Source organism: Pinus tabuliformis, chromosome 2_2 (assembly GCF_031772625.1).
Source record: "Pinus tabuliformis cultivar Carrire ecotype Pingquan chromosome 2_2, CPIR1, whole genome shotgun sequence".
NCBI lineage: Eukaryota > Viridiplantae > Streptophyta > Pinopsida > Pinales > Pinaceae > Pinus > Pinus tabuliformis.
In genome coordinates, this window is record NC_142300.1 from 773,823,310 (window position 1) to 773,830,479 (window position 7,170).

Below are 7,170 nucleotides of genomic sequence, written 5' to 3' on the forward strand. Positions count from 1 at the left end.
TCTATAATATTGCATGAGGAAATTATCTTGTTTTGAGATGGTTGTACTAACACAATATGTTATGAGACAATAGATATGCACTTGAGTGCAAATGAGTGATAGTTGTAGTCTTATGATTTATGATTGTGAGTTGATTATGACATGGTTTTTAGTCTTGGTAAAGGTTGATTTAAATTAATAAACACAATCTGTTGATATTTCGAACATGTGACTGATATGTATGATCAATTGGAGGGAAACATGCTTGGTATTAGTGTGGCAAGGTAGCAATTGATCTGTTTCTATAAATAACAATTGAGTGATGTGATAGCGCACCTAATAAGTCTTAATTACAACAAGTTAAAAGTTAAAAGAAAGGAATTGGGTGAAAATTCCTATGACTGTGTTTCAAAACCGCAATTCTAATGAATGAGATCTTTGCATGAATATAGGAAGTCTTCTTAACCTTGATTTCATCTAACATTTTGTGGATATGTGCTATATTTATGAACATGTATTTGATAGGTTTAACAATTGGTTTCTATTTATGGATGGATTCGTCAAGGAATTGGAGTCCCTTGAGAGGTGATATATGCACATGTTTAGTTATAGGGAAACATGCTCGACACAACAAGGTAAGGTAATTGGTATGTTGTTATATTTACTTATGCATTGAAAATTATGTGTTTATGGTAGCATGATGTAGGGGACTGCATGGAAAAATAGACTTCCATGAAATATTCAAGAAAGCTCAAGCGGACGTTTCCTTTGGATGCATTAGGAATCCAAGGGGATCGATTCATGTTGCCTATTGTTAGTTTTGAGATTTCAGTGTTTTGTGATTTGTTTGCACTTGATTTTTGATTTTGATTGCATCTAGTGCATGGTCATGCCACTTTTTTTGTGGTGTAGTATTGTTATTGGTTATCATGGTTTCTTCTTGTTTGTTTCTTATTCTTTCCTTTTATGTTTGGAGGGTCTTGGGAATTGGTTTGGGAAAGAGGAATGTTAATGGATCTTATGGAGAGATATGTGGTACCAAAAATGTAATGTAATACCTAGATGAAGCATGATGCATGAGTAAAGGGAGGTTGAAGATAAGAATATGACAACCAGTTGGATTGGTCGATTCTATTGGGATAAATTGATAGTCGCATGATAGTCACGAGGAAGGTAACCAAGAAAAATAAAGTGAATGGATTTGAGATGTCATATGCCTTGGCTATGTTGGGAACTATATTTCTTAATGTTGTGCATGATGTGCATGTAAAAAGGAAGTTTTATTAAAGTTGACCTTATGATATCCAGTAATTGTGTTGCAATTATGATTATGTTGATCTCTCTCTTTCTCTCTCTAGATACGTATGTTGTTGTCACATAGGGTCGTCAGGGATCATGATTGTTTTATGCTAATGTTCATATGTATATATGTATGTACATATGCCATTTTCTGATAGGATCATGAGCTGTCATGCTCATGGAGGAATGATTTCTTATGCAGGTGAATGGCATGATGAGGTTCATGGTTTATGGGGAATCAAGTGGTAAGAGTAGCCCTCACATATCTATGAGGCCAATATCAGGTGTAAATGAATTGATATTATGTGATTGTATTGTGTCTACGTTTATGTTAGGGACATGTAATGTTGAAGGATACATCAACAGAATGACAGAAGTGTGATCTACAACATTTTTGGACATACATAGATGGTGGAAAGACACTAGAGGAAAGGTTGCTTGGTAAAGTCAGTGTGGTCTATAGATGCGCAATACTATTGTTGTATGTATGCTGTACATATTGTATAGTGGTGCTATGTACATGTTGTATGACAGTGATATATATATATGTGGTGTTGTGTATGTGTTGTATATGTAGTGCTATGTACTTGTTGTATATGTGGTGTTATGTACATATAGTGTTGTGCTCATCTTGTATGTATGGTGTTGTGTACATGTTGGATATGCGGTGTTGCATTCATGTTGTATGTATGGTGTTGTGTACATGTTGGATATGCGGTGTTCTGTACATATGGTGTCGTGGGCGTGTTGTATATGTAATGTTGTGTACATATGGTCCTGTGCACATGTCGTATACACAGTGTTGTGTAGATATGTTGCTATTTACATATTGCATATGAAATGTTGTGTACAGATGGTTCTATGTACATGTTGTATATGCAATGTTGTGTAAATATGGTGTTGTGTGCATGTTGTACATGTGGTGTTGTGTGAATGATTATACATGTGGTGTTGTGTGCATATGGTGTTGTGTACATGTTGTACATGGGGTGTTGTTTGTAGGTGGTGTTGTGTACATGGCGTGCATGTGGTGATGTGTACGTGTGGTGTTGTGTGCACGTCATGCATGTGGTGTTTTTACATGTGGTGTTGTGCACATGTTGTGCAGGTGGTGCTATGTTCATGTTTTGTTGTGTACACATTGTGAAGGTGTTGTTGCATACATGAGGTGTTGTGTACATGTTTTGCAGGTGGTACTATGTACATGTTGTACATGAGGTACTATTGTACATGTGGTGTTCTGTATGTGTTGTACATGTTTTTTTGTGTACATGTGGTATTGTGTATGTGCATTGCATAGTCGTGGTATCATGACATGCATATTTCTTGCATTGTATTATGTGTACATATATCCATTGTGTTTTACACTGGGTGTGGGTCTATGAGCTATGTTGTACACTAGGTGTAGGTGTATGTGTTGTGGTGTATGTCGGGTGTAGGTGTATGTAGTGTGTGGTGTTGTATGCCTTCTGTGGGTGTATACATATGATGTACACTACATTTATGTATACACGGTTGAAGAGAAAGAACTGTGTGCTTTCCAGACAAGGAAACTGATTCGGTGTATATATAGAAAGGGCAAAGAACAAAGATAGAAGGAAAGGAACAATGGAAGAATAAGTATGAATATTTTATTTTAGTTTTAATTTTGAATGTGATCTATGAATTTTATTTATGATTGTTCCATGTGATTTATGATTTTTATTTATGATGGTTGAGTTATGAGCTAACCAGATGTGATATCTTTATACATGATGATTTGATCAAGAAACTATTTTTACTTGTTGTGACACAAAGTAAACAGAATTGCAAGTGTACCTTATTGATGGGCCAGCAATGAGGTATGATTTGAATTTATTTCAAAAAAAAATTAGTCTAAGGGAAATTACGTGCTTGTTACAGGAAAACATGGAACATTTCTGTGTTGGGTAGTTGAAACTAACTGCAAGCATTAGAGACAACAACAAAAGGAATTGGAACAACTAGTAGGTTGTTGGTAAAGCCTATCACGAGAAAGGCCATTGTGGGACACTTGAACCCAATATAGTTAATCGATTTCCAAGAGCATGCTATGACCAGTATGATTGTTTTGAGGCAGGTATATCCCTTGTTTATTTACCTTTCGATGTGTTGAAGCCTTGAAAATTTTGGCAACAACTTGGGGGAAAACCACCCGATTCGGGACTTATATATTGTCCCTTATCCATTTGCATTAATGGCTCTGACTAGATATAATGGGACCAATTTCGCAATAAAAATGTGATAGATGGATAGGGTATTGATGAAAAAAAAAACTAAGTGATAGATGGGGTGGTTTTCAACTGTAATACATGTATATTTAACCTATATATTTATTACCCATGATTTACTTATGTTTATGCGATCTAAAATGATTATCTTTAGTGTGTGATAATGAACATTTATCAAACACTAATAGGAATGAAAATTTTTTAAAATAATTATTTTGATTCAATAGTTAATCAAAATAATTTATGATACATATATCACATTAATCGCGTTCAAACATTGTTGATATACGTGTTAAAGATAATAGTTCTATCATTTTCAGAAGTTAATGGATACAGAATTGCATTAAAAGAGACACATATAACAAACAATATAAAGAGAAATGCTTATCAATTCATAAAAAAATAAATATATAATGATAGAAGTACCCGATGCATATGGCTCTCCTCATGAATTAAATAACTCCAATCCCATTTTTTTTATTAAGATGATTTCTAAAGTACAAAATTATGAGATTTCAAACCCTTTTTAACAAAACTTCAGGACTCTTATCCAGTCATTCTATTAAGACAAAATTCAAAAGTACAAAAGTTCAATCTTTAAAAGATTTTCTTTATAAAATTGGGGACCCCTTCTTCATAGACATGAAAGGGTTTATAAAATAAAAATAAAGTACCAAAATAGATATTACATGCAAGTTATGAGGAGGTTTAAACAACTCTCCTTAAACTAGGTGACACAAATACAGAAATTGAAATTGTTTCAATGTCAAGCTCAAGAATGTAATCGTGTCTACTCTTTCATTCATTGTCTGTGAGCGTAAATATCCCTTATCGGCTTGACTTCAGGAGGATGATTCGTGCTCATGCACAGCTGTCTTATATACACTACATCTGAAAGAGTAGGAAGCATATGTCTGGATGAGTCAAAAAGGTAGCGTAGCATTAGCCACTGACTGTGTTGCTTCACCACATATTCCCAATATATTTCGCAGTCTATTTTGGTCATCTATTTAATTACCTCTTCTTTCGATTTTGAAGTTTCTTTCCATTGTGTTTCCAGGACTTTGATATCAGGGAGCCTCCAAGGTGGGCATTCCTGTATCAAGATAGCATTGTGAAAATTATCATTGATGGTTTCAATGATATTATCTGCAACATCGATCGCTCTATAAACTACTCTTTCTACCTGTTTTAGTCAAATATCCCAATCGGTAAAGATGATTTTCGTATGTTATTCCTTTATCATTGGAAGATCTGTTGCTCTGCCCTCTTGAGTATCCTACCATGTTATATATCTTGACATATTATCATCGATCTCATTAAAAGTCACCGTCATATCAGATGCTTTATTCATTATTGAATCAGTTGTCTTGCACATTGGATTGGTGATAGACAACTTCCGACATAATGTTGTGTGCTTCCTAGACAACAAAGAGTTAATCTCTAGTGCTTCCTTTATAAAATCATCAACCTTCGATTTATCCTTCAACTAATCCAGTGAACATTGTAGTTGTTTAATTTGGATATCCTTAGCACTTGTTTCTAGCTGATATAGGAGCTCCAATTGGTAAAAGCTCTGTTGTAGTTAGGAAAATTGACTTTTAATTTGATGATCAACATTTTATCTCACTACTGCCAACTACTGCTCTAGCTGTTGCATTCACTCTTATTTCTCTCTTACTAGTTCTCTGACTTCGGCTACCTTCTCAATAGTAGTAGATGCATAAGCACCTACAAACTGTGACAATTTTGTCAAATTTTCTAAAGGATCTATGGGGGTATCCTTCCATACTATATCCATAGGTTCATTGTTAGGAATTACTGTTGATGACAGTTTTGTTCTCCTCCTTTTCTTATGTCTTTTTACCACAACCTGATGTTTGGGATTGTAAAAGACATTAAGAGGAAGGATTTCTTCCACCCTAAGAATGATTTCAGATGAACAGAATGCCACGTTGATCTCAACTTCCTCTTTAGTGATAGCTTTGTTAGTATCCCTTTGGTGTTCAATATTTTTTCCATATCTACATATTTCCCCCTTGGTTTCCTCTAAGCTTCTAGTTAAAGTGTCTCCATGCTTCATCCATCTGATTCTTGAAAGGAGATTCATTTGTATGTAATTATGTGGATATATCTTCCAATTCTATCTCCTTGGAAGTTTTTCTTATATCTTTTCGATATCCTTTTCTGAACTCTTCTATGAATTGTTCTTTGAGTTGTTCTCTGAGCCCTATTCTGAATTATGCTCTGAGCTATGTTTCGAGCCTTGTGCCGATTTCTATCCTTACTTATGCTCAGAACCTTGTTGTGAACCCTTTTTTGAATCTTGGTCTGAGTCCTGCTCCTCTTGAATAATTGGCTGAGGGATCTTTAACAAATCCAAATGTAAACTTTGTAGTCTTTTCCTCCTGTACTGGTGGAATTGAGATAGCCTTTGTGGATCCAGTTTAAAAGTAGCCGAATGTTTCACTTGTGAAGAAAGCTCACCAGACTCAAACAGGTTGTCATAATCATCATCCTCATGGTTGAACTATGTAATTTTCACTTGACCAGTGATGTTCTGTGCAACTTTATTTGGGTCAAAGTGTCTGTCAGGAATGGTGGTAATTTTGAATCATGTAATATGATCAATTTCAGGTACAAAATTCTTGAAATCGTGTAATGCATAAACACCACATTGGAGGGGAAGGAAGGCCAATCTCCCTAGAAAGAAATTTATCTGGGACACACAATGGGAGAACATGGGGAGGTTCTAGGCTTCCATATACTCGGATATAAGTAAAATTTTCTTCTCCAAACCACCTACCTATTAGTATAAAATCAATTTTCACCTCATCCGACAATCTTGAGGCCCTTTTGTCAAATACGGCTTGGTGGATAGGTGGCATAATTCCTTGGAAAATATTATAGAAATGGGTGTGGAAATTAGATTCCCATAGGATTTGATTGTATATATTGATGGGGGTGGGATATTTAATAGTCAATTTCCACCACATGGTTGGGAAACTAGTAGTGAAACAAACTAAATCCATAATGTAGGCACTCATGAAAAATGGTGGGACTACTCTAGTAGAGACATACCAACGTTGTCTAAACTCCACGAATTGGAATGTAATACTATTAGACAAGATAATGCCCCAATCCATTATAAAATAATTCATTGCGGCATCAACTAAGGGAACCCACTCAATAAAGAACTTAGTTGCATTGGCATGCCCAAACAACCTAAACATCATAATTGTGATATAAGAATAGGGACTAGAAAGAGACAATATAGAATACATACCTGATTTCTCATGCTTGTGTTTGTTCTAGTTGGATCTCCATTGCTTAATTGCATGTGATGGCACATCATTTTCACCTACAAATTTCTCGAGAAATGATTTGTCATACACCTTATGTGGTTATGGTATATGATACATTCTCTTTATGTCTTCTGTTGTGAAGTATCCTATAACTATTTTCCATGAAGTCTTGAATTTACGATCGAAAATGTCAATATTTTCAATTATCCATTTTACCATATCACTGTAAGGTAAAATCTTAGGTCTAGTAGCAACTATATGAAGAAAAGAGCTAGTAGATTCAAAATGGGAGGCTTCAGAAGAGGTAGTAGCATTTGTTGTTGCTACGATTTGAATTA